The sequence below is a fragment of the Oncorhynchus nerka genome, linkage group LG18 (assembly GCF_034236695.1).
Source record: "Oncorhynchus nerka isolate Pitt River linkage group LG18, Oner_Uvic_2.0, whole genome shotgun sequence".
Classification (NCBI taxonomy): domain Eukaryota; kingdom Metazoa; phylum Chordata; class Actinopteri; order Salmoniformes; family Salmonidae; genus Oncorhynchus; species Oncorhynchus nerka.
Window position 1 is genome coordinate 13,509,298 of NC_088413.1, and position 19,156 is coordinate 13,528,453.

Here is a 19,156-nt window from a genome sequence, read left to right on the forward strand (position 1 = left end):
CGTGGAACTAGAATATAGCTGTCCAAATATTGTTGTCAGTTGAAAGTATTTGCAACAGGTGAAGGAACGACAGTCCGCTGTTGCTAATTAAACTCAGATTTTTTTTTCAATTTCCATGTGGCTTTAGAATATGGTTCTATGGTGTAATGGTTAGCACTCTGGACTTTGAATCCAGTGATCCGAGTTCAAATCTCGGTAGAACCTTCCTATTTTTGTGCTGAATTATTCACATGGCCAACCAATAATCTCATAATCTGCTGTTTATCCGGTGTACAAATGACAAGAAAAAGGAACTCTACAATAACTACTCTGTATAGGGTTCTATGGTGTAATGGTTAGCACTCTGGACTTTGAATCCAGTGATCTGAGTTCTCTCGGTAGAACCTTCCTATTTTTTGTGCTGAATTATTCACATGGCCAACCAATAATCTCATAATCTGCTGTTTATCCGGTGTACAAATGACAAGAAAAAGGAACTCTACAATAATTACTCTGTATAGGGTTCTATGGTGTAATGGTTAGCACTCAGGACTCTGAATCCTGCGATCGAGTTCAAATCTCGGTAGGACCTACCTTGATTTTGCAGTGACACACTCCTCCCCTGTCAACTTTAAAATAGTTATGCGTGAAAGAAACAAGTGGGTGGGAGTCGATAAGCATTCTTGTTACGCACGAATGGCTAGCCTACGGTAAATGCATACTATGAGTGCCTGGTACGCTGATACCGTTTCTGTCCAGAAAGGTTTCTATCTGTTTTTCCGGTGAACCAAGGACAGTAAAATCTGAACCCGTCACAGAGTATTGAGTACAGGGTTCTATGCTGTAAAGGTTATCACTCAGGACTCTGAATCCTACAATCCGAGTTTAACTCTTGGACGATCCTACCATGTCAATTAATTTACCTCGTGGAACTAGAATATAGCTGTCCAAATATTGTTGTCAGTTGAAAGTATTTGCAACAGGTGAAGGAACGACAGTCCGCTGTTGCTAATTAAACTCAGATTTTTTTTTTTTTCAATTTCCATGTGGCTTTAGAATATGGTTCTATGGTGTAATGGTTAGCACTCTGGACTTTGAATCCAGTGATCCGAGTTCAAATCTCGGTAGAACCTTCCTATTTTTTGTGCTGAATTATTCACATGGCCAACCAATAATCTCATAATCTGCTGTTTATCCGGTGTACAAATGACAAGAAAAAGGAACTCTACAATAACTACTCTGTATAGGGTTCTATGGTGTAATGGTTAGCACTCAGGACTCTGAATCCTGCGATCCGAGTTCAAATCTCGGTAGGACCTACCTTGATTTTGCAGTGACACACTCCTCCCCTGTCAACTTTAAAATAGTTATGCGTGAAAGAAACAAGTGGGTGGGAGTCGATAAGCATTCTTGTTACGCACGAATGGCTAGCCTACGGTAAATGCATACTATGAGTGCCTGGTACGCTGATACCGTTTCTGTCCAGAAAGGTTTCTATCTGTTTTTCCGGTGAACCAAGGACAGTAAAATCTGAACCCGTCACAGAGTATTGAGTACAGGGTTCTATGCTGTAAAGGTTATCACTCAGGACTCTGAATCCTACAATCCGAGTTTAACTCTTGGACGATCCTACCATGTCAATTAATTTACCTCGTGGAACTAGAATATAGCTGTCCAAATATTGTTGTCAGTTGAAAGTATTTGCAACAGGTGAAGGAACGACAGTCCGCTGTTGCTAATTAAACTCAGATTTTTTTTTTTCAATTTCCATGTGGCTTTAGAATATGGTTCTATGGTGTAATGGTTAGCACTCTGGACTTTGAATCCAGTGATCCGAGTTCAAATCTCGGTAGAACCTTCCTATTTTTTGTGCTGAATTATTCACATGGCCAACCAATAATCTCATAATCTGCTGTTTATCCGGTGTACAAATGACAAGAAAAAGGAACTCTACAATAACTACTCTGTATAGGGTTCTATGGTGTAATGGTTAGCACTCAGGACTCTGAATCCTGCGATCCGAGTTCAAATCTCGGTAGGACCTACCTTGATTTTGCAGTGACACACTCCTCCCCTGTCAACTTTAAAATAGTTATGCGTGAAAGAAACAAGTGGGTGGGAGTCGATAAGCATTCTTGTTACGCACGAATGGCTAGCCTACGGTAAATGCATACTATGAGTGCCTGGTACGCTGATACCGTTTCTGTCCAGAAAGGTTTCTATCTGTTTTTCCGGTGAACCAAGGACAGTAAAATCTGAACCCGTCACAGAGTATTGAGTACAGGGTTCTATGCTGTAAAGGTTATCACTCAGGACTCTGAATCCTACAATCCGAGTTTAACTCTTGGACGATCCTACCATGTCAATTAATTTACCTCGTGGAACTAGAATATAGCTGTCCAAATATTGTTGTCAGTTGAAAGTATTTGCAACAGGTGAAGGAACGACAGTCCGCTGTTGCTAATTTAAACTCATGTGGCTTTAGAATATGGTTCTATGGTGTAATGGTTAGCACTCTTTTTTTCCGAGTTCAAATTTCCATTTTTTGTGCTGTGGCTTTAAGAAATGGTTCTGTATAGGGTTCTATGGTGTAATGGTTAGCACTCTGGACTTTGAATCCAGTGATCCGAGTTCAAATCTCGGTAGAACCTTCCTATTTTTTGTGCTGAATTATTCACATGGCCAACCAATAATCTCATAATCTGCTGTTTATCCGGTGTACAAATGACAAGAAAAAGGAACTCTACAATAATTACTCTGTATAGGGTTCTATGGTGTAATGGTTAGCACTCAGGACTCTGAATCCTGCGATCTGAGTTCAAATCTCGGTAGGACCTACCTTGATTTTGCAGTGACACACTCCTCCCCTGTCAACTTTAAAATAGTTATGCGTGAAAGAAACAAGTGGGTGGGAGTCGATAAGCATTCTTGTTACGCACGAATGGCTAGCCTACGGTAAATGCATACTATGAGTGCCTGGTACGCTGATACCGTTTCTGTCCAGAAAGGTTTCTATCTGTTTTTCCGGTGAACCAAGGACAGTAAAATCTGAACCCGTCACAGAGTATTGAGTACAGGGTTCTATGCTGTAAAGGTTATCACTCAGGACTCTGAATCCTACAATCCGAGTTTAACTCTTGGACGATCCTACCATGTCAATTAATTTACCTCGTGGAACTAGAATATAGCTGTCCAAATATTGTTGTCAGTTGAAAGTATTTGCAACAGGTGAAGGAACGACAGTCCGCTGTTGCTAATTAAACTCAGATTTTTTTTTTTCAATTTCCATGTGGCTTTAGAATATGGTTCTATGGTGTAATGGTTAGCACTCTGGACTTTGAATCCAGTGATCCGAGTTCAAATCTCGGTAGAACCTTCCTATTTTTTGTGCTGAATTATTCACATGGCCAACCAATAATCTCATAATCTGCTGTTTATCCGGTGTACAAATGACAAGAAAAAGGAACTCTACAATAACTACTCTGTATAGGGTTCTATGGTGTAATGGTTAGCACTCAGGACTCTGAATCCTGCGATCCGAGTTCAAATCTCGGTAGGACCTACCTTGATTTTGCAGTGACACACTCCTCCCCTGTCAACTTTAAAATAGTTATGCGTGAAAGAAACAAGTGGGTGGGAGTCGATAAGCATTCTTGTTACGCACGAATGGCTAGCCTACGGTAAATGCATACTATGAGTGCCTGGTACGCTGATACCGTTTCTGTCCAGAAAGGTTTCTATCTGTTTTTCCGGTGAACCAAGGACAGTAAAATCTGAACCCGTCACAGAGTATTGAGTACAGGGTTCTATGCTGTAAAGGTTATCACTCAGGACTCTGAATCCTACAATCCGAGTTTAACTCTTGGACGATCCTACCATGTCAATTAATTTACCTCGTGGAACTAGAATATAGCTGTCCAAATATTGTTGTCAGTTGAAAGTATTTGCAACAGGTGAAGGAACGACAGTCCGCTGTTGCTAATTAAACTCAGATTTTTTTTTTTCAATTTCCATGTGGCTTTAGAATATGGTTCTATGGTGTAATGGTTAGCACTCTGGACTTTGAATCCAGTGATCCGAGTTCAAATCTCGGTAGAACCTTCCTATTTTTTGTGCTGAATTATTCACATGGCCAACCAATAATCTCATAATCTGCTGTTTATCCGGTGTACAAATGACAAGAAAAAGGAACTCTACAATAACTACTCTGTATAGGGTTCTATGGTGTAATGGTTAGCACTCAGGACTCTGAATCCTGCGATCCGAGTTCAAATCTCGGTAGGACCTACCTTGATTTTGCAGTGACACACTCCTCCCCTGTCAACTTTAAAATAGTTATGCGTGAAAGAAACAAGTGGGTGGGAGTCGATAAGCATTCTTGTTACGCACGAATGGCTAGCCTACGGTAAATGCATACTATGAGTGCCTGGTACGCTGATACCGTTTCTGTCCAGAAAGGTTTCTATCTGTTTTTCCGGTGAACCAAGGACAGTAAAATCTGAACCCGTCACAGAGTATTGAGTACAGGGTTCTATGCTGTAAAGGTTATCACTCAGGACTCTGAATCCTACAATCCGAGTTTAACTCTTGGACGATCCTACCATGTCAATTAATTTACCTCGTGGAACTAGAATATAGCTGTCCAAATATTGTTGTCAGTTGAAAGTATTTGCAACAGGTGAAGGAACGACAGTCCGCTGTTGCTAATTAAACTCAGATTTTTTTTTCAATTTCCATGTGGCTTTAGAATATGGTTCTATGGTGTAATGGTTAGCACTCTGGACTTTGAATCCAGTGATCCGAGTTCAAATCTCGGTAGAACCTTCCTATTTTTTGTGCTGAATTATTCACATGGCCAACCAATAATCTCATAATCTGCTGTTTATCCGGTGTACAAATGACAAGAAAAAGGAACTCTACAATAACTACTCTGTATAGGGTTCTATGGTGTAATGGTTAGCACTCAGGACTCTGAATCCTGCGATCCGAGTTCAAATCTCGGTAGGACCTACCTTGATTTTGCAGTGACACACTCCTCCCCTGTCAACTTTAAAATAGTTATGCGTGAAAGAAACAAGTGGGTGGGAGTCGATAAGCATTCTTGTTACGCACGAATGGCTAGCCTACGGTAAATGCATACTATGAGTGCCTGGTACGCTGATACCGTTTCTGTCCAGAAAGGTTTCTATCTGTTTTTCCGGTGAACCAAGGACAGTAAAATCTGAACCCGTCACAGAGTATTGAGTACAGGGTTCTATGCTGTAAAGGTTATCACTCAGGACTCTGAATCCTACAATCCGAGTTTAACTCTTGGACGATCCTACCATGTCAATTAATTTACCTCGTGGAACTAGAATATAGCTGTCCAAATATTGTTGTCAGTTGAAAGTATTTGCAACAGGTGAAGGAACGACAGTCCGCTGTTGCTAATTAAACTCAGATTTTTTTTTTTCAATTTCCATGTGGCTTTAGAATATGGTTCTATGGTGTAATGGTTAGCACTCTGGACTTTGAATCCAGTGATCCGAGTTCAAATCTCGGTAGAACCTTCCTATTTTTTGTGCTGAATTATTCACATGGCCAACCAATAATCTCATAATCTGCTGTTTATCCGGTGTACAAATGACAAGAAAAAGGAACTCTACAATAACTACTCTGTATAGGGTTCTATGGTGTAATGGTTAGCACTCAGGACTCTGAATCCTGCGATCCGAGTTCAAATCTCGGTAGGACCTACCTTGATTTTGCAGTGACACACTCCTCCCCTGTCAACTTTAAAATAGTTATGCGTGAAAGAAACAAGTGGGTGGGAGTCGATAAGCATTCTTGTTACGCACGAATGGCTAGCCTACGGTAAATGCATACTATGAGTGCCTGGTACGCTGATACCGTTTCTGTCCAGAAAGGTTTCTATCTGTTTTTCCGGTGAACCAAGGACAGTAAAATCTGAACCCGTCACAGAGTATTGAGTACAGGGTTCTATGCTGTAAAGGTTATCACTCAGGACTCTGAATCCTACAATCCGAGTTTAACTCTTGGACGATCCTACCATGTCAATTAATTTACCTCGTGGAACTAGAATATAGCTGTCCAAATATTGTTGTCAGTTGAAAGTATTTGCAACAGGTGAAGGAACGACAGTCCGCTGTTGCTAATTAAACTCAGATTTTTTTTTTTCAATTTCCATGTGGCTTTAGAATATGGTTCTATGGTGTAATGGTTAGCACTCTGGACTTTGAATCCAGTGATCCGAGTTCAAATCTCGGTAGAACCTTCCTATTTTTTGTGCTGAATTATTCACATGGCCAACCAATAATCTCATAATCTGCTGTTTATCCGGTGTACAAATGACAAGAAAAAGGAACTCTACAATAACTACTCTGTATAGGGTTCTATGGTGTAATGGTTAGCACTCAGGACTCTGAATCCTGCGATCCGAGTTCAAATCTCGGTAGGACCTACCTTGATTTTGCAGTGACACACTCCTCCCCTGTCAACTTTAAAATAGTTATGCGTGAAAGAAACAAGTGGGTGGGAGTCGATAAGCATTCTTGTTACGCACGAATGGCTAGCCTACGGTAAATGCATACTATGAGTGCCTGGTACGCTGATACCGTTTCTGTCCAGAAAGGTTTCTATCTGTTTTTCCGGTGAACCAAGGACAGTAAAATCTGAACCCGTCACAGAGTATTGAGTACAGGGTTCTATGCTGTAAAGGTTATCACTCAGGACTCTGAATCCTACAATCCGAGTTTAACTCTTGGACGATCCTACCATGTCAATTAATTTACCTCGTGGAACTAGAATATAGCTGTCCAAATATTGTTGTCAGTTGAAAGTATTTGCAACAGGTGAAGGAACGACAGTCCGCTGTTGCTAATTAAACTCAGATTTTTTTTTTTTCAATTTCCATGTGGCTTTAGAATATGGTTCTATGGTGTAATGGTTAGCACTCTGGACTTTGAATCCAGTGATCCGAGTTCAAATTAGAACCTTCCTCTGAATTATTCACATGGCCAACCAATAATTTCATAATCTGCTGTTTATCGGTGTACAAATGTGGAACTTTAACTACTCTGTATAGGGTTCTATGGTGTAATGGTTAGCACTCAGGACTCTGAATCCTGCGATCCGAGTTCAAATCTCGGTAGGACCTACCTTGATTTTGCAGTGACACACTCCTCCCCTGTCAACTTTAAAATAGTTATGCGTGAAAGAAACAAGTGGGTGGGAGTCGATAAGCATTCTTGTTACGCACGAATGGCTAGCCTACGGTAAATGCATACTATGAGTGCCTGGTACGCTGATACCGTTTCTGTCCAGAAAGGTTTCTATCTGTTTTTCCGGTGAACCAAGGACAGTAAAATCTGAACCCGTCACAGAGTATTGAGTACAGGGTTCTATGCTGTAAAGGTTATCACTCAGGACTCTGAATCCTACAATCCGAGTTTAACTCTTGGACGATCCTACCATGTCAATTAATTTACCTCGTGGAACTAGAATATAGCTGTCCAAATATTGTTGTCAGTTGAAAGTATTTGCAACAGGTGAAGGAACGACAGTCCGCTGTTGCTAATTAAACTCAGATTTTTTTTTTTCAATTTCCATGTGGCTTTAGAATATGGTTCTATGGTGTAATGGTTAGCACTCTGGACTTTGAATCCAGTGATCCGAGTTCAAATCTCGGTAGAACCTTCCTATTTTTTGTGCTGAATTATTCACATGGCCAACCAATAATCTCATAATCTGCTGTTTATCCGGTGTACAAATGACAAGAAAAAGGAACTCTACAATAACTACTCTGTATAGGGTTCTATGGTGTAATGGTTAGCACTCAGGACTCTGAATCCTGCGATCCGAGTTCAAATCTCGGTAGGACCTACCTTGATTTTGCAGTGACACACTCCTCCCCTGTCAACTTTAAAATAGTTATGCGTGAAAGAAACAAGTGGGTGGGAGTCGATAAGCATTCTTGTTACGCACGAATGGCTAGCCTACGGTAAATGCATACTATGAGTGCCTGGTACGCTGATACCGTTTCTGTCCAGAAAGGTTTCTATCTGTTTTTCCGGTGAACCAAGGACAGTAAAATCTGAACCCGTCACAGAGTATTGAGTACAGGGTTCTATGCTGTAAAGGTTATCACTCAGGACTCTGAATCCTACAATCCGAGTTTAACTCTTGGACGATCCTACCATGTCAATTAATTTACCTCGTGGAACTAGAATATAGCTGTCCAAATATTGTTGTCAGTTGAAAGTATTTGCAACAGGTGAAGGAACGACAGTCCGCTGTTGCTAATTAAACTCAGATTTTTTTTTTTCAATTTCCATGTGGCTTTAGAATATGGTTCTATGGTGTAATGGTTAGCACTCTGGACTTTGAATCCAGTGATCCGAGTTCAAATCTCGGTAGAACCTTCCTATTTTTGTGCTGAATTATTCACATGGCCAACCAATAATCTCATAATCTGCTGTTTATCCGGTGTACAAATGACAAGAAAAAGGAACTCTACAATAACTACTCTGTATAGGGTTCTATGGTGTAATGGTTAGCACTCAGGACTCTGAATCCTGCGATCCGAGTTCAAATCTCGGTAGGACCTACCTTGATTTTGCAGTGACACACTCCTCCCCTGTCAACTTTAAAATAGTTATGCGTGAAAGAAACAAGTGGGTGGGAGTCGATAAGCATTCTTGTTACGCACGAATGGCTAGCCTACGGTAAATGCATACTATGAGTGCCTGGTACGCTGATACCGTTTCTGTCCAGAAAGGTTTCTATCTGTTTTTCCGGTGAACCAAGGACAGTAAAATCTGAACCCGTCACAGAGTATTGAGTACAGGGTTCTATGCTGTAAAGGTTATCACTCAGGACTCTGAATCCTACAATCCGAGTTTAACTCTTGGACGATCCTACCATGTCAATTAATTTACCTCGTGGAACTAGAATATAGCTGTCCAAATATTGTTGTCAGTTGAAAGTATTTGCAACAGGTGAAGGAACGACAGTCCGCTGTTGCTAATTAAACTCAGATTTTTTTTTCAATTTCCATGTGGCTTTAGAATATGGTTCTATGGTGTAATGGTTAGCACTCTGGACTTTGAATCCAGTGATCCGAGTTCAAATCTCGGTAGAACCTTCCTATTTTTTGTGCTGAATTATTCACATGGCCAACCAATAATCTCATAATCTGCTGTTTATCCGGTGTACAAATGACAAGAAAAAGGAACTCTACAATAACTACTCTGTATAGGGTTCTATGGTGTAATGGTTAGCACTCAGGACTCTGAATCCTGCGATCCGAGTTCAAATCTCGGTAGGACCTACCTTGATTTTGCAGTGACACACTCCTCCCCTGTCAACTTTAAAATAGTTATGCGTGAAAGAAACAAGTGGGTGGGAGTCGATAAGCATTCTTGTTACGCACGAATGGCTAGCCTACGGTAAATGCATACTATGAGTGCCTGGTACGCTGATACCGTTTCTGTCCAGAAAGGTTTCTATCTGTTTTTCCGGTGAACCAAGGACAGTAAAATCTGAACCCGTCACAGAGTATTGAGTACAGGGTTCTATGCTGTAAAGGTTATCACTCAGGACTCTGAATCCTACAATCCGAGTTTAACTCTTGGACGATCCTACCATGTCAATTAATTTACCTCGTGGAACTAGAATATAGCTGTCCAAATATTGTTGTCAGTTGAAAGTATTTGCAACAGGTGAAGGAACGACAGTCCGCTGTTGCTAATTAAACTCAGAACCTTTTTTTTTTTCAATTTCCATGTGGCTTTAGAATATGGTTCTATGGTGTAATGGTTAGCACTCTGGACTTTGAATCCAGTGATCCGAGTTCAAATCTCGGTAGAACCTTCCTACTTTTTTTGTGCTGAATTATTCACATGGCCAACCATAACTAATCTACATACCGTTTCTGTCCAGAAAGGTTTCTATCTGTTTTTCCGGTGAACCAAGGACAGTAAAATCTGCAGAGTATTGTTTATCACTCAGTGTACATAATCTGCTGTTTATCCAAATATTGTTGTCAGTACAAATGACAAGAAAAAGGAACTCTACAATAACTACTCTGTATCTGCTGTTTAGGGTTCTATGGTGTAATGGTTAGCACTCAGGACTCTGAATCCTGCGATCCGAGTTCAAATCTCGGTAGGACCTACCTTGATTTTGCAGTGACACACTCCTCCCCTGTCAACTTTAAAATAGTTATGCGTGAAAGAAACAAGTGGGTGGGAGTCGATAAGCATTCTTGTTACGCACGAATGGCTAGCCTACGGTAAATGCATACTATGAGTGCCTGGTACGCTGATACCGTTTCTGTCCAGAAAGGTTTCTATCTGTTTTTCCGGTGAACCAAGGACAGTAAAATCTGAACCCGTCACAGAGTATTGAGTACAGGGTTCTATGCTGTAAAGGTTATCACTCAGGACTCTGAATCCTACAATCCGAGTTTAACTCTTGGACGATCCTACCATGTCAATTAATTTACCTCGTGGAACTAGAATATAGCTGTCCAAATATTGTTGTCAGTTGAAAGTATTTGCAACAGGTGAAGGAACGACAGTCCGCTGTTGCTAATTAAACTCAGATTTTTTTTTTTCAATTTCCATGTGGCTTTAGAATATGGTTCTATGGTGTAATGGTTAGCACTCTGGACTTTGAATCCAGTGATCCGAGTTCAAATCTCGGTAGAACCTTCCTATTTTTTGTGCTGAATTATTCACATGGCCAACCAATAATCTCATAATCTGCTGTTTATCCGGTGTACAAATGACAAGAAAAAGGAACTCTACAATAACTACTCTGTATAGGGTTCTATGGTGTAATGGTTAGCACTCAGGACTCTGAATCCTGCGATCCGAGTTCAAATCTCGGTAGGACCTACCTTGATTTTGCAGTGACACACTCCTCCCCTGTCAACTTTAAAATAGTTATGCGTGAAAGAAACAAGTGGGTGGGAGTCGATAAGCATTCTTGTTACGCACGAATGGCTAGCCTACGGTAAATGCATACTATGAGTGCCTGGTACGCTGATACCGTTTCTGTCCAGAAAGGTTTCTATCTGTTTTTCCGGTGAACCAAGGACAGTAAAATCTGAACCCGTCACAGAGTATTGAGTACAGGGTTCTATGCTGTAAAGGTTATCACTCAGGACTCTGAATCCTACAATCCGAGTTTAACTCTTGGACGATCCTACCATGTCAATTAATTTACCTCGTGGAACTAGAATATAGCTGTCCAAATATTGTTGTCAGTTGAAAGTATTTGCAACAGGTGAAGGAACGACAGTCCGCTGTTGCTAATTAAACTCAGATTTTTTTTTTTTTCAATTTCCATGTGGCTTTAGAATATGGTTCTATGGTGTAATGGTTAGCACTCTGGACTTTGAATCCAGTGATCCGAGTTCAAATCTCGGTAGAACCTTCCTATTTTTTGTGCTGAATTATTCACATGGCCAACCAATAATCTCATAATCTGCTGTTTATCCGGTGTACAAATGACAAGAAAAAGGAACTCTACAATAACTACTCTGTATAGGGTTCTATGGTGTAATGGTTAGCACTCAGGACTCTGAATCCTGCGATCCGAGTTCAAATCTCGGTAGGACCTACCTTGATTTTGCAGTGACACACTCCTCCCCTGTCAACTTTAAAATAGTTATGCGTGAAAGAAACAAGTGGGTGGGAGTCGATAAGCATTCTTGTTACGCACGAATGGCTAGCCTACGGTAAATGCATACTATGAGTGCCTGGTACGCTGATACCGTTTCTGTCCAGAAAGGTTTCTATCTGTTTTTCCGGTGAACCAAGGACAGTAAAATCTGAACCCGTCACAGAGTATTGAGTACAGGGTTCTATGCTGTAAAGGTTATCACTCAGGACTCTGAATCCTACAATCCGAGTTTAACTCTTGGACGATCCTACCATGTCAATTAATTTACCTCGTGGAACTAGAATATAGCTGTCCAAATATTGTTGTCAGTTGAAAGTATTTGCAACAGGTGAAGGAACGACAGTCCGCTGTTGCTAATTAAACTCAGATTTTTTTTTTTTCAATTTCCATGTGGCTTTAGAATATGGTTCTATGGTGTAATGGTTAGCACTCTGGACTTTGAATCCAGTGATCCGAGTTCAAATCTCGGTAGAACCTTCCTATTTTTGTGCTGAATTATTCACATGGCCAACCAATAATCTCATAATCTGCTGTTTATCCGGTGTACAAATGACAAGAAAAAGGAACTCTACAATAACTACTCTGTATAGGGTTCTATGGTGTAATGGTTAGCACTCAGGACTCTGAATCCTGATCCGAGTTCAAATCGAACCTTCCTATTTTTTCTGAATTAAATGGCCAACCAATAATCTCATAATCTGCTGTTTATCCGGTGTACAAATGACAAGAAAAAGGAACTCTACAATAACTACTCTGTATAGGGTTCTATGGTGTAATGGTTAGCACTCAGGACTCTGAATCCTGCGATCCGAGTTCAAATCTCGGTAGGACCTACCTTGATTTTGCAGTGACACACTCCTCCCCTGTCAACTTTAAAATAGTTATGCGTGAAAGAAACAAGTGGGTGGGAGTCGATAAGCATTCTTGTTACGCACGAATGGCTAGCCTACGGTAAATGCATACTATGAGTGCCTGGTACGCTGATACCGTTTCTGTCCAGAAAGGTTTCTATCTGTTTTTCCGGTGAACCAAGGACAGTAAAATCTGAACCCGTCACAGAGTATTGAGTACAGGGTTCTATGCTGTAAAGGTTATCACTCAGGACTCTGAATCCTACAATCCGAGTTTAACTCTTGGACGATCCTACCATGTCAATTAATTTACCTCGTGGAACTAGAATATAGCTGTCCAAATATTGTTGTCAGTTGAAAGTATTTGCAACAGGTGAAGGAACGACAGTCCGCTGTTGCTAATTAAACTCAGATTTTTTTTTTTCAATTTCCATGTGGCTTTAGAATATGGTTCTATGGTGTAATGGTTAGCACTCTGGACTTTGAATCCAGTGATCCGAGTTCAAATCTCGGTAGAACCTTCCTATTTTTGTGCTGAATTATTCACATGGCCAACCAATAATCTCATAATCTGCTGTTTATCCGGTGTACAAATGACAAGAAAAAGGAACTCTACAATAACTACTCTGTATAGGGTTCTATGGTGTAATGGTTAGCACTCAGGACTCTGAATCCTGCGATCCGAGTTCAAATCTCGGTAGGACCTTCCTATTTTTGTGCTGAATTATTCACATGGTAATCTCATAATCTGCTGTTTATCCGGTGTACAAATGACAAGAAAAAGGAACTCTACAATAACTACTCTGTATAGGGTTCTATGGTGTAATGGTTAGCACTCAGGACTCTGAATCCTGCGATCCGAGTTCAAATCTCGGTAGGACCTACCTTGATTTTGCAGTGACACACTCCTCCCCTGTCAACTTTAAAATAGTTATGCGTGAAAGAAACAAGTGGGTGGGAGTCGATAAGCATTCTTGTTACGCACGAATGGCTAGCCTACGGTAAATGCATACTATGAGTGCCTGGTACGCTGATACCGTTTCTGTCCAGAAAGGTTTCTATCTGTTTTTCCGGTGAACCAAGGACAGTAAAATCTGAACCCGTCACAGAGTATTGAGTACAGGGTTCTATGCTGTAAAGGTTATCACTCAGGACTCTGAATCCTACAATCCGAGTTTAACTCTTGGACGATCCTACCATGTCAATTAATTTACCTCGTGGAACTAGAATATAGCTGTCCAAATATTGTTGTCAGTTGAAAGTATTTGCAACAGGTGAAGGAACGACAGTCCGCTGTTGCTAATTAAACTCAGATTTTTTTTTTTCAATTTCCATGTGGCTTTAGAATATGGTTCTATGGTGTAATGGTTAGCACTCTGGACTTTGAATCCAGTGATCCGAGTTCAAATCTCGGTAGAACCTTCCTATTTTTTGTGCTGAATTATTCACATGGCCAACCAATAATCTCATAATCTGCTGTTTATCCGGTGTACAAATGACAAGAAAAAGGAACTCTACAATAACTACTCTGTATAGGGTTCTATGGTGTAATGGTTAGCACTCAGGACTCTGAATCCTGCGATCCGAGTTCAAATCTCGGTAGGACCTACCTTGATTTTGCAGTGACACACTCCTCCCCTGTCAACTTTAAAATAGTTATGCGTGAAAGAAACAAGTGGGTGGGAGTCGATAAGCATTCTTGTTACGCACGAATGGCTAGCCTACGGTAAATGCATACTATGAGTGCCTGGTACGCTGATACCGTTTCTGTCCAGAAAGGTTTCTATCTGTTTTTCCGGTGAACCAAGGACAGTAAAATCTGAACCCGTCACAGAGTATTGAGTACAGGGTTCTATGCTGTAAAGGTTATCACTCAGGACTCTGAATCCTACAATCCGAGTTTAACTCTTGGACGATCCTACCATGTCAATTAATTTACCTCGTGGAACTAGAATATAGCTGTCCAAATATTGTTGTCAGTTGAAAGTATTTGCAACAGGTGAAGGAACGACAGTCCGCTGTTGCTAATTAAACTCAGATTTTTTTTTTTCAATTTCCATGTGGCTTTAGAATATGGTTCTATGGTGTAATGGTTAGCACTCTGGACTTTGAATCCAGTGATCCGAGTTCAAATCTCGGTAGAACCTTCCTATTTTTTGTGCTGAATTATTCACATGGCCAACCAATAATCTCATAATCTGCTGTTTATCCGGTGTACAAATGACAAGAAAAAGGAACTCTACAATAACTACTCTGTATAGGGTTCTATGGTGTAATGGTTAGCACTCAGGACTCTGAATCCTGCGATCCGAGTTCAAATCTCGGTAGGACCTACCTTGATTTTGCAGTGACACACTCCTCCCCTGTCAACTTTAAAATAGTTATGCGTGAAAGAAACAAGTGGGTGGGAGTCGATAAGCATTCTTGTTACGCACGAATGGCTAGCCTACGGTAAATGCATACTATGAGTGCCTGGTACGCTGATACCGTTTCTGTCCAGAAAGGTTTCTATCTGTTTTTCCGGTGAACCAAGGACAGTAAAATCTGAACCCGTCACAGAGTATTGAGTACAGGGTTCTATGCTGTAAAGGTTATCACTCAGGACTCTGAATCCTACAATCCGAGTTTAACTCTTGGACGATCCTACCATGTCAATTAATTTACCTCGTGGAACTAGAATATAGCTGTCCAAATATTGTTGTCAGTTGAAAGTATTTGCAACAGGTGAAGGAACGACAGTCCGCTGTTGCTAATTAAACTCAGATTTTTTTTTTTCAATTTCCATGTGGCTTTAGAATATGGTTCTATGGTGTAATGGTTAGCACTCTGGACTTTGAATCCAGTGATCCGAGTTCAAATCTCGGTAGAACCTTCCTATTTTTTGTGCTGAATTATTCACATGGCCAACCAATAATCTCATAATCTGCTGTTTATCCGGTGTACAAATGACAAGAAAAAGGAACTCTACAATAACTACTCTGTATAGGGTTCTATGGTGTAATGGTTAGCACTCAGGACTCTGAATCCTGCGATCCGAGTTCAAATCTCGGTAGGACCTACCTTGATTTTGCAGTGACACACTCCTCCCCTGTCAACTTTAAAATAGTTATGCGTGAAAGAAACAAGTGGGTGGGAGTCGATAAGCATTCTTGTTACGCACGAATGGCTAGCCTACGGTAAATGCATACTATGAGTGCCTGGTACGCTGATACCGTTTCTGTCCAGAAAGGTTTCTATCTGTTTTTCCGGTGAACCAAGGACAGTAAAATCTGAACCCGTCACAGAGTATTGAGTACAGGGTTCTATGCTGTAAAGGTTATCACTCAGGACTCTGAATCCTACAATCCGAGTTTAACTCTTGGACGATCCTACCATGTCAATTAATTTACCTCGTGGAACTAGAATATAGCTGTCCAAATATTGTTGTCAGTTGAAAGTATTTGCAACAGGTGAAGGAACGACAGTCCGCTGTTGCTAATTAAACTCAGATTTTTTTTTTTTTTTCAATTTCCATGTGGCTTTAGAATATGGTTCTATGGTGTAATGGTTAGCACTCTGGACTTTGAATCCAGTGATCCGAGTTCAAATCTCGGTAGAACCTTCCTATTTTTTGTGCTGAATTATTCACATGGCCAACCAATAATCTCATAATCTGCTGTTTATCCGGTGTACAAATGACAAGAAAAAGGAACTCTACAATAACTACTCTGTATAGGGTTCTATGGTGTAATGGTTAGCACTCAGGACTCTGAATCCTGCGATCCGAGTTCAAATCTCGGTAGGACCTACCTTGATTTTGCAGTGACACACTCCTCCCCTGTCAACTTTAAAATAGTTATGCGTGAAAGAAACAAGTGGGTGGGAGTCGATAAGCATTCTTGTTACGCACGAATGGCTAGCCTACGGTAAATGCATACTATGAGTGCCTGGTACGCTGATACCGTTTCTGTCCAGAAAGGTTTCTATCTGTTTTTCCGGTGAACCAAGGACAGTAAAATCTGAACCCGTCACAGAGTATTGAGTACAGGGTTCTATGCTGTAAAGGTTATCACTCAGGACTCTGAATCCTACAATCCGAGTTTAACTCTTGGACGATCCTACCATGTCAATTAATTTACCTCGTGGAACTAGAATATAGCTGTCCAAATATTGTTGTCAGTTGAAAGTATTTGCAACAGGTGAAGGAACGACAGTCCGCTGTTGCTAATTAAACTCAGATTTTTTTTTCAATTTCCATGTGGTTTAGAATATGGTTCTATGGTGTAATGGTTAGCACTCTGGACTTTGAATCCAGTGATCCGAGTTCAAATCTCGGTAGAACCTTCCTATTTTTTGTGCTGAATTATTCACATGGCCAACCAATAATCTCATAATCTGCTGTTTATCCGGTGTACAAATGACAAGAAAAAGGAACTCTACAATAATTACTCTGTATAGGGTTCTAATGGTGTAATGGTTAGCACTCAGGACTCTGAATCCTGCGATCCGAGTTCAAATCTCGGTAGGACCTACCTTGATTTTGCAGTGACACACTCCTCCCCTGTCAACTTTAAAATAGTTATGCGTGAAAGAAACAAGTGGGTGGGAGTCGATAAGCATTCTTGTTACGCACGAATGGCTAGCCTACGGTAAATGCATACTATGAGTGCCTGGTACGCTGATACCGTTTCTGTCCAGAAAGGTTTCTATCTGTTTTTCCGGTGAACCAAGGACAGTAAAATCTGAACCCGTCACAGAGTATTGAGTACAGGGTTCTATGCTGTAAAGGTTATCACTCAGGACTCTGAATCCTACAATCCGAGTTTAACTCTTGGACGATCCTACCATGTCAATTAATTTACCTCGTGGAACTAGAATATAGCTGTCCAAATATTGTTGTCAGTTGAAAGTATTTGCAACAGGTGAAGGAACGACAGTCCGCTGTTGCTAATTAAACTCAGATTTTTTTTTTTCAATTTCCATGTGGCTTTAGAATATGGTTCTATGGTGTAATGGTTAGCACTCTGGACTTTGAATCCAGTTATCCGAGTTCAAATCTCGGTAGAACCTTCCTATTTTTTGTGCTGAATTATTCACATGGCCAACCAGTAATCTCATAATCTGCTGTTTATCCGGTGTACAAATGACAAGAAAAAGGAACTCTACAATAACTACTCTGTATAGGGTTCTATGGTGTAATGGTTAGCACTCAGGACTCTGAATCCTGCGATCCGAGTTCAAATCTCGGTAGGACCTACCTTGATTTTGCAGTGACACACTCCTCCCCTGTCAACTTTAAAATAGTTATGCGTGAAAGAAACAAGTGGGTGGGAGTCGATAAGCATTCTTGTTACGCACGAATGGCTAGCCTACGGTAAATGCATACTATGAGTGCCTGGTACGCTGATACCGTTTCTGTCCAGAAAGGTTTCTATCTGTTTTTCCGGTGAACCAAGGACAGTAAAATCTGAACCCGTCACAGAGTATTGAGTACAGGGTTCTATGCTGTAAAGGTTATCACTCAGGACTCTGAATCCTACAATCCGAGTTTAACTCTTGGACGATCCTACCATGTCAATTAATTTACCTCGTGGAACTAGAATATAGCTGTCCAAATATTGTTGTCAGTTGAAAGTATTTGCAACAGGTGAAGGAACGACAGTCCGCTGTTGCTAATTAAACTCAGATTTTTTTTTTTTCAATTTCCATGTGGCTTTAGAATATGGTTCTATGGTGTAATGGTTAGCACTCTGGACTTTGAATCCAGTGATCCGAGTTCAAATCTCGGTAGAACCTTCCTATTTTTTGTGCTGAATTATTCACATGGCCAACCAATAATCTCATAATCTGCTGTTTATCCGGTGTACAAATGACAAGAAAAAGGAACTCTACAATAACTACTCTGTATAGGGTTCTATGGTGTAATGGTTAGCACTCAGGACTCTGAATCCTGCGATCCGAGTTCAAATCTCGGTAGGACCTACCTTGATTTTGCAGTGACACACTCCTCCCCTGTCAACTTTAAAATAGTTATGCGTGAAAGAAACAAGTGGGTGGGAGTCGATAAGCATTCTTGTTACGCACGAATGGCTAGCCTACGGTAAATGCATACTATGAGTGCCTGGTACGCTGATACCGTTTCTGTCCAGAAAGGTTTCTATCTGTTTTTCCGGTGAACCAAGGACAGTAAAATCTGAACCCGTCACAGAGTATTGAGTACAGGGTTCTATGCTGTAAAGGTTATCACTCAGGACTCTGAATCCTACAATCCGAGTTTAACTCTTGGACGATCCTACCATGTCAATTAATTTACCTCGTGGAACTAGAATATAGCTGTCCAAATATTGTTGTCAGTTGAAAGTATTTGCAACAGGTGAAGGAACGACAGTCCGCTGTTGCTAATTAAACTCAGATTTTTTTTTTTTCAATTTCCATGTGGCTTTAGAATATGGTTCTATGGTGTAATGGTTAGCACTCTGGACTTTGAATCCAGTGATCCGAGTTCAAATCTCGGTAGAACCTTCCTATTTTTGTGCTGAATTATTCACATGGCCAACCAATAATCTCATAATCTGCTGTTTATCCGGTGTACAAATGACAAGAAAAAGGAACTCTACAATAACTACTCTGTATAGGGTTCTGTATAGGGTTCTATGGTG

The 19,156-nt window shown here is 40.7% G+C and overlaps 51 non-coding genes across 51 annotated transcripts; all 51 read left to right on the plus strand.

Annotated features, from left to right (window-relative positions):
- The first annotated feature begins 132 nt into the window (after positions 1-132).
- trnaq-uug (transfer RNA glutamine (anticodon UUG)) lies at positions 133-204 on the plus strand. The gene has a single exon. It is a non-coding gene; the product is annotated as a tRNA-Gln (tRNA).
- Positions 205-500: 296 nt separating this feature from the next.
- trnaq-cug (transfer RNA glutamine (anticodon CUG)) lies at positions 501-571 on the plus strand. The gene has a single exon. It is a non-coding gene; the product is annotated as a tRNA-Gln (tRNA).
- Positions 572-1,040: 469 nt separating this feature from the next.
- trnaq-uug (transfer RNA glutamine (anticodon UUG)) lies at positions 1,041-1,112 on the plus strand. Its single transcript has one exon. It is a non-coding gene; the product is annotated as a tRNA-Gln (tRNA).
- Positions 1,113-1,226: 114 nt separating this feature from the next.
- On the plus strand, positions 1,227-1,298 carry trnaq-cug (transfer RNA glutamine (anticodon CUG)). Its single transcript has one exon. It is a non-coding gene; the product is annotated as a tRNA-Gln (tRNA).
- A 467-nt stretch (positions 1,299-1,765) lies between these two features.
- On the plus strand, positions 1,766-1,837 carry trnaq-uug (transfer RNA glutamine (anticodon UUG)). The gene has a single exon. It is a non-coding gene; the product is annotated as a tRNA-Gln (tRNA).
- Positions 1,838-1,951: 114 nt separating this feature from the next.
- trnaq-cug (transfer RNA glutamine (anticodon CUG)) lies at positions 1,952-2,023 on the plus strand. The gene has a single exon. It is a non-coding gene; the product is annotated as a tRNA-Gln (tRNA).
- Positions 2,024-2,558: 535 nt separating this feature from the next.
- On the plus strand, positions 2,559-2,630 carry trnaq-uug (transfer RNA glutamine (anticodon UUG)). The gene has a single exon. It is a non-coding gene; the product is annotated as a tRNA-Gln (tRNA).
- Positions 2,631-2,744: 114 nt separating this feature from the next.
- On the plus strand, positions 2,745-2,816 carry trnaq-cug (transfer RNA glutamine (anticodon CUG)). The gene has a single exon. It is a non-coding gene; the product is annotated as a tRNA-Gln (tRNA).
- A 467-nt stretch (positions 2,817-3,283) lies between these two features.
- trnaq-uug (transfer RNA glutamine (anticodon UUG)) lies at positions 3,284-3,355 on the plus strand. Its single transcript has one exon. It is a non-coding gene; the product is annotated as a tRNA-Gln (tRNA).
- A 114-nt stretch (positions 3,356-3,469) lies between these two features.
- trnaq-cug (transfer RNA glutamine (anticodon CUG)) lies at positions 3,470-3,541 on the plus strand. Its single transcript has one exon. It is a non-coding gene; the product is annotated as a tRNA-Gln (tRNA).
- Positions 3,542-4,008: 467 nt separating this feature from the next.
- On the plus strand, positions 4,009-4,080 carry trnaq-uug (transfer RNA glutamine (anticodon UUG)). Its single transcript has one exon. It is a non-coding gene; the product is annotated as a tRNA-Gln (tRNA).
- A 114-nt stretch (positions 4,081-4,194) lies between these two features.
- Positions 4,195-4,266, plus strand: trnaq-cug (transfer RNA glutamine (anticodon CUG)). Its single transcript has one exon. It is a non-coding gene; the product is annotated as a tRNA-Gln (tRNA).
- A 465-nt stretch (positions 4,267-4,731) lies between these two features.
- Positions 4,732-4,803, plus strand: trnaq-uug (transfer RNA glutamine (anticodon UUG)). Its single transcript has one exon. It is a non-coding gene; the product is annotated as a tRNA-Gln (tRNA).
- A 114-nt stretch (positions 4,804-4,917) lies between these two features.
- trnaq-cug (transfer RNA glutamine (anticodon CUG)) lies at positions 4,918-4,989 on the plus strand. The gene has a single exon. It is a non-coding gene; the product is annotated as a tRNA-Gln (tRNA).
- Positions 4,990-5,456: 467 nt separating this feature from the next.
- On the plus strand, positions 5,457-5,528 carry trnaq-uug (transfer RNA glutamine (anticodon UUG)). Its single transcript has one exon. It is a non-coding gene; the product is annotated as a tRNA-Gln (tRNA).
- Positions 5,529-5,642: 114 nt separating this feature from the next.
- Positions 5,643-5,714, plus strand: trnaq-cug (transfer RNA glutamine (anticodon CUG)). The gene has a single exon. It is a non-coding gene; the product is annotated as a tRNA-Gln (tRNA).
- A 467-nt stretch (positions 5,715-6,181) lies between these two features.
- Positions 6,182-6,253, plus strand: trnaq-uug (transfer RNA glutamine (anticodon UUG)). The gene has a single exon. It is a non-coding gene; the product is annotated as a tRNA-Gln (tRNA).
- A 114-nt stretch (positions 6,254-6,367) lies between these two features.
- Positions 6,368-6,439, plus strand: trnaq-cug (transfer RNA glutamine (anticodon CUG)). The gene has a single exon. It is a non-coding gene; the product is annotated as a tRNA-Gln (tRNA).
- A 624-nt stretch (positions 6,440-7,063) lies between these two features.
- On the plus strand, positions 7,064-7,135 carry trnaq-cug (transfer RNA glutamine (anticodon CUG)). Its single transcript has one exon. It is a non-coding gene; the product is annotated as a tRNA-Gln (tRNA).
- A 467-nt stretch (positions 7,136-7,602) lies between these two features.
- trnaq-uug (transfer RNA glutamine (anticodon UUG)) lies at positions 7,603-7,674 on the plus strand. The gene has a single exon. It is a non-coding gene; the product is annotated as a tRNA-Gln (tRNA).
- A 114-nt stretch (positions 7,675-7,788) lies between these two features.
- trnaq-cug (transfer RNA glutamine (anticodon CUG)) lies at positions 7,789-7,860 on the plus strand. The gene has a single exon. It is a non-coding gene; the product is annotated as a tRNA-Gln (tRNA).
- A 467-nt stretch (positions 7,861-8,327) lies between these two features.
- trnaq-uug (transfer RNA glutamine (anticodon UUG)) lies at positions 8,328-8,399 on the plus strand. Its single transcript has one exon. It is a non-coding gene; the product is annotated as a tRNA-Gln (tRNA).
- A 113-nt stretch (positions 8,400-8,512) lies between these two features.
- Positions 8,513-8,584, plus strand: trnaq-cug (transfer RNA glutamine (anticodon CUG)). The gene has a single exon. It is a non-coding gene; the product is annotated as a tRNA-Gln (tRNA).
- Positions 8,585-9,049: 465 nt separating this feature from the next.
- trnaq-uug (transfer RNA glutamine (anticodon UUG)) lies at positions 9,050-9,121 on the plus strand. The gene has a single exon. It is a non-coding gene; the product is annotated as a tRNA-Gln (tRNA).
- A 114-nt stretch (positions 9,122-9,235) lies between these two features.
- Positions 9,236-9,307, plus strand: trnaq-cug (transfer RNA glutamine (anticodon CUG)). Its single transcript has one exon. It is a non-coding gene; the product is annotated as a tRNA-Gln (tRNA).
- A 470-nt stretch (positions 9,308-9,777) lies between these two features.
- trnaq-uug (transfer RNA glutamine (anticodon UUG)) lies at positions 9,778-9,849 on the plus strand. Its single transcript has one exon. It is a non-coding gene; the product is annotated as a tRNA-Gln (tRNA).
- A 231-nt stretch (positions 9,850-10,080) lies between these two features.
- trnaq-cug (transfer RNA glutamine (anticodon CUG)) lies at positions 10,081-10,152 on the plus strand. Its single transcript has one exon. It is a non-coding gene; the product is annotated as a tRNA-Gln (tRNA).
- Positions 10,153-10,619: 467 nt separating this feature from the next.
- Positions 10,620-10,691, plus strand: trnaq-uug (transfer RNA glutamine (anticodon UUG)). Its single transcript has one exon. It is a non-coding gene; the product is annotated as a tRNA-Gln (tRNA).
- Positions 10,692-10,805: 114 nt separating this feature from the next.
- On the plus strand, positions 10,806-10,877 carry trnaq-cug (transfer RNA glutamine (anticodon CUG)). Its single transcript has one exon. It is a non-coding gene; the product is annotated as a tRNA-Gln (tRNA).
- Positions 10,878-11,346: 469 nt separating this feature from the next.
- trnaq-uug (transfer RNA glutamine (anticodon UUG)) lies at positions 11,347-11,418 on the plus strand. The gene has a single exon. It is a non-coding gene; the product is annotated as a tRNA-Gln (tRNA).
- Positions 11,419-11,532: 114 nt separating this feature from the next.
- On the plus strand, positions 11,533-11,604 carry trnaq-cug (transfer RNA glutamine (anticodon CUG)). The gene has a single exon. It is a non-coding gene; the product is annotated as a tRNA-Gln (tRNA).
- Positions 11,605-12,072: 468 nt separating this feature from the next.
- On the plus strand, positions 12,073-12,144 carry trnaq-uug (transfer RNA glutamine (anticodon UUG)). The gene has a single exon. It is a non-coding gene; the product is annotated as a tRNA-Gln (tRNA).
- Positions 12,145-12,428: 284 nt separating this feature from the next.
- Positions 12,429-12,500, plus strand: trnaq-cug (transfer RNA glutamine (anticodon CUG)). The gene has a single exon. It is a non-coding gene; the product is annotated as a tRNA-Gln (tRNA).
- Positions 12,501-12,967: 467 nt separating this feature from the next.
- Positions 12,968-13,039, plus strand: trnaq-uug (transfer RNA glutamine (anticodon UUG)). Its single transcript has one exon. It is a non-coding gene; the product is annotated as a tRNA-Gln (tRNA).
- Positions 13,040-13,152: 113 nt separating this feature from the next.
- On the plus strand, positions 13,153-13,224 carry trnaq-cug (transfer RNA glutamine (anticodon CUG)). The gene has a single exon. It is a non-coding gene; the product is annotated as a tRNA-Gln (tRNA).
- Positions 13,225-13,329: 105 nt separating this feature from the next.
- trnaq-cug (transfer RNA glutamine (anticodon CUG)) lies at positions 13,330-13,401 on the plus strand. The gene has a single exon. It is a non-coding gene; the product is annotated as a tRNA-Gln (tRNA).
- Positions 13,402-13,868: 467 nt separating this feature from the next.
- On the plus strand, positions 13,869-13,940 carry trnaq-uug (transfer RNA glutamine (anticodon UUG)). The gene has a single exon. It is a non-coding gene; the product is annotated as a tRNA-Gln (tRNA).
- A 114-nt stretch (positions 13,941-14,054) lies between these two features.
- On the plus strand, positions 14,055-14,126 carry trnaq-cug (transfer RNA glutamine (anticodon CUG)). Its single transcript has one exon. It is a non-coding gene; the product is annotated as a tRNA-Gln (tRNA).
- Positions 14,127-14,593: 467 nt separating this feature from the next.
- Positions 14,594-14,665, plus strand: trnaq-uug (transfer RNA glutamine (anticodon UUG)). The gene has a single exon. It is a non-coding gene; the product is annotated as a tRNA-Gln (tRNA).
- Positions 14,666-14,779: 114 nt separating this feature from the next.
- Positions 14,780-14,851, plus strand: trnaq-cug (transfer RNA glutamine (anticodon CUG)). The gene has a single exon. It is a non-coding gene; the product is annotated as a tRNA-Gln (tRNA).
- A 467-nt stretch (positions 14,852-15,318) lies between these two features.
- On the plus strand, positions 15,319-15,390 carry trnaq-uug (transfer RNA glutamine (anticodon UUG)). Its single transcript has one exon. It is a non-coding gene; the product is annotated as a tRNA-Gln (tRNA).
- Positions 15,391-15,504: 114 nt separating this feature from the next.
- On the plus strand, positions 15,505-15,576 carry trnaq-cug (transfer RNA glutamine (anticodon CUG)). Its single transcript has one exon. It is a non-coding gene; the product is annotated as a tRNA-Gln (tRNA).
- Positions 15,577-16,047: 471 nt separating this feature from the next.
- Positions 16,048-16,119, plus strand: trnaq-uug (transfer RNA glutamine (anticodon UUG)). The gene has a single exon. It is a non-coding gene; the product is annotated as a tRNA-Gln (tRNA).
- A 114-nt stretch (positions 16,120-16,233) lies between these two features.
- Positions 16,234-16,305, plus strand: trnaq-cug (transfer RNA glutamine (anticodon CUG)). Its single transcript has one exon. It is a non-coding gene; the product is annotated as a tRNA-Gln (tRNA).
- A 464-nt stretch (positions 16,306-16,769) lies between these two features.
- trnaq-uug (transfer RNA glutamine (anticodon UUG)) lies at positions 16,770-16,841 on the plus strand. Its single transcript has one exon. It is a non-coding gene; the product is annotated as a tRNA-Gln (tRNA).
- A 114-nt stretch (positions 16,842-16,955) lies between these two features.
- On the plus strand, positions 16,956-17,028 carry trnaq-cug (transfer RNA glutamine (anticodon CUG)). Its single transcript has one exon. It is a non-coding gene; the product is annotated as a tRNA-Gln (tRNA).
- A 467-nt stretch (positions 17,029-17,495) lies between these two features.
- trnaq-uug (transfer RNA glutamine (anticodon UUG)) lies at positions 17,496-17,567 on the plus strand. The gene has a single exon. It is a non-coding gene; the product is annotated as a tRNA-Gln (tRNA).
- Positions 17,568-17,681: 114 nt separating this feature from the next.
- On the plus strand, positions 17,682-17,753 carry trnaq-cug (transfer RNA glutamine (anticodon CUG)). Its single transcript has one exon. It is a non-coding gene; the product is annotated as a tRNA-Gln (tRNA).
- Positions 17,754-18,221: 468 nt separating this feature from the next.
- On the plus strand, positions 18,222-18,293 carry trnaq-uug (transfer RNA glutamine (anticodon UUG)). Its single transcript has one exon. It is a non-coding gene; the product is annotated as a tRNA-Gln (tRNA).
- A 114-nt stretch (positions 18,294-18,407) lies between these two features.
- trnaq-cug (transfer RNA glutamine (anticodon CUG)) lies at positions 18,408-18,479 on the plus strand. The gene has a single exon. It is a non-coding gene; the product is annotated as a tRNA-Gln (tRNA).
- Positions 18,480-18,947: 468 nt separating this feature from the next.
- Positions 18,948-19,019, plus strand: trnaq-uug (transfer RNA glutamine (anticodon UUG)). The gene has a single exon. It is a non-coding gene; the product is annotated as a tRNA-Gln (tRNA).
- The last annotated feature ends 137 nt before the right edge of the window (positions 19,020-19,156 follow it).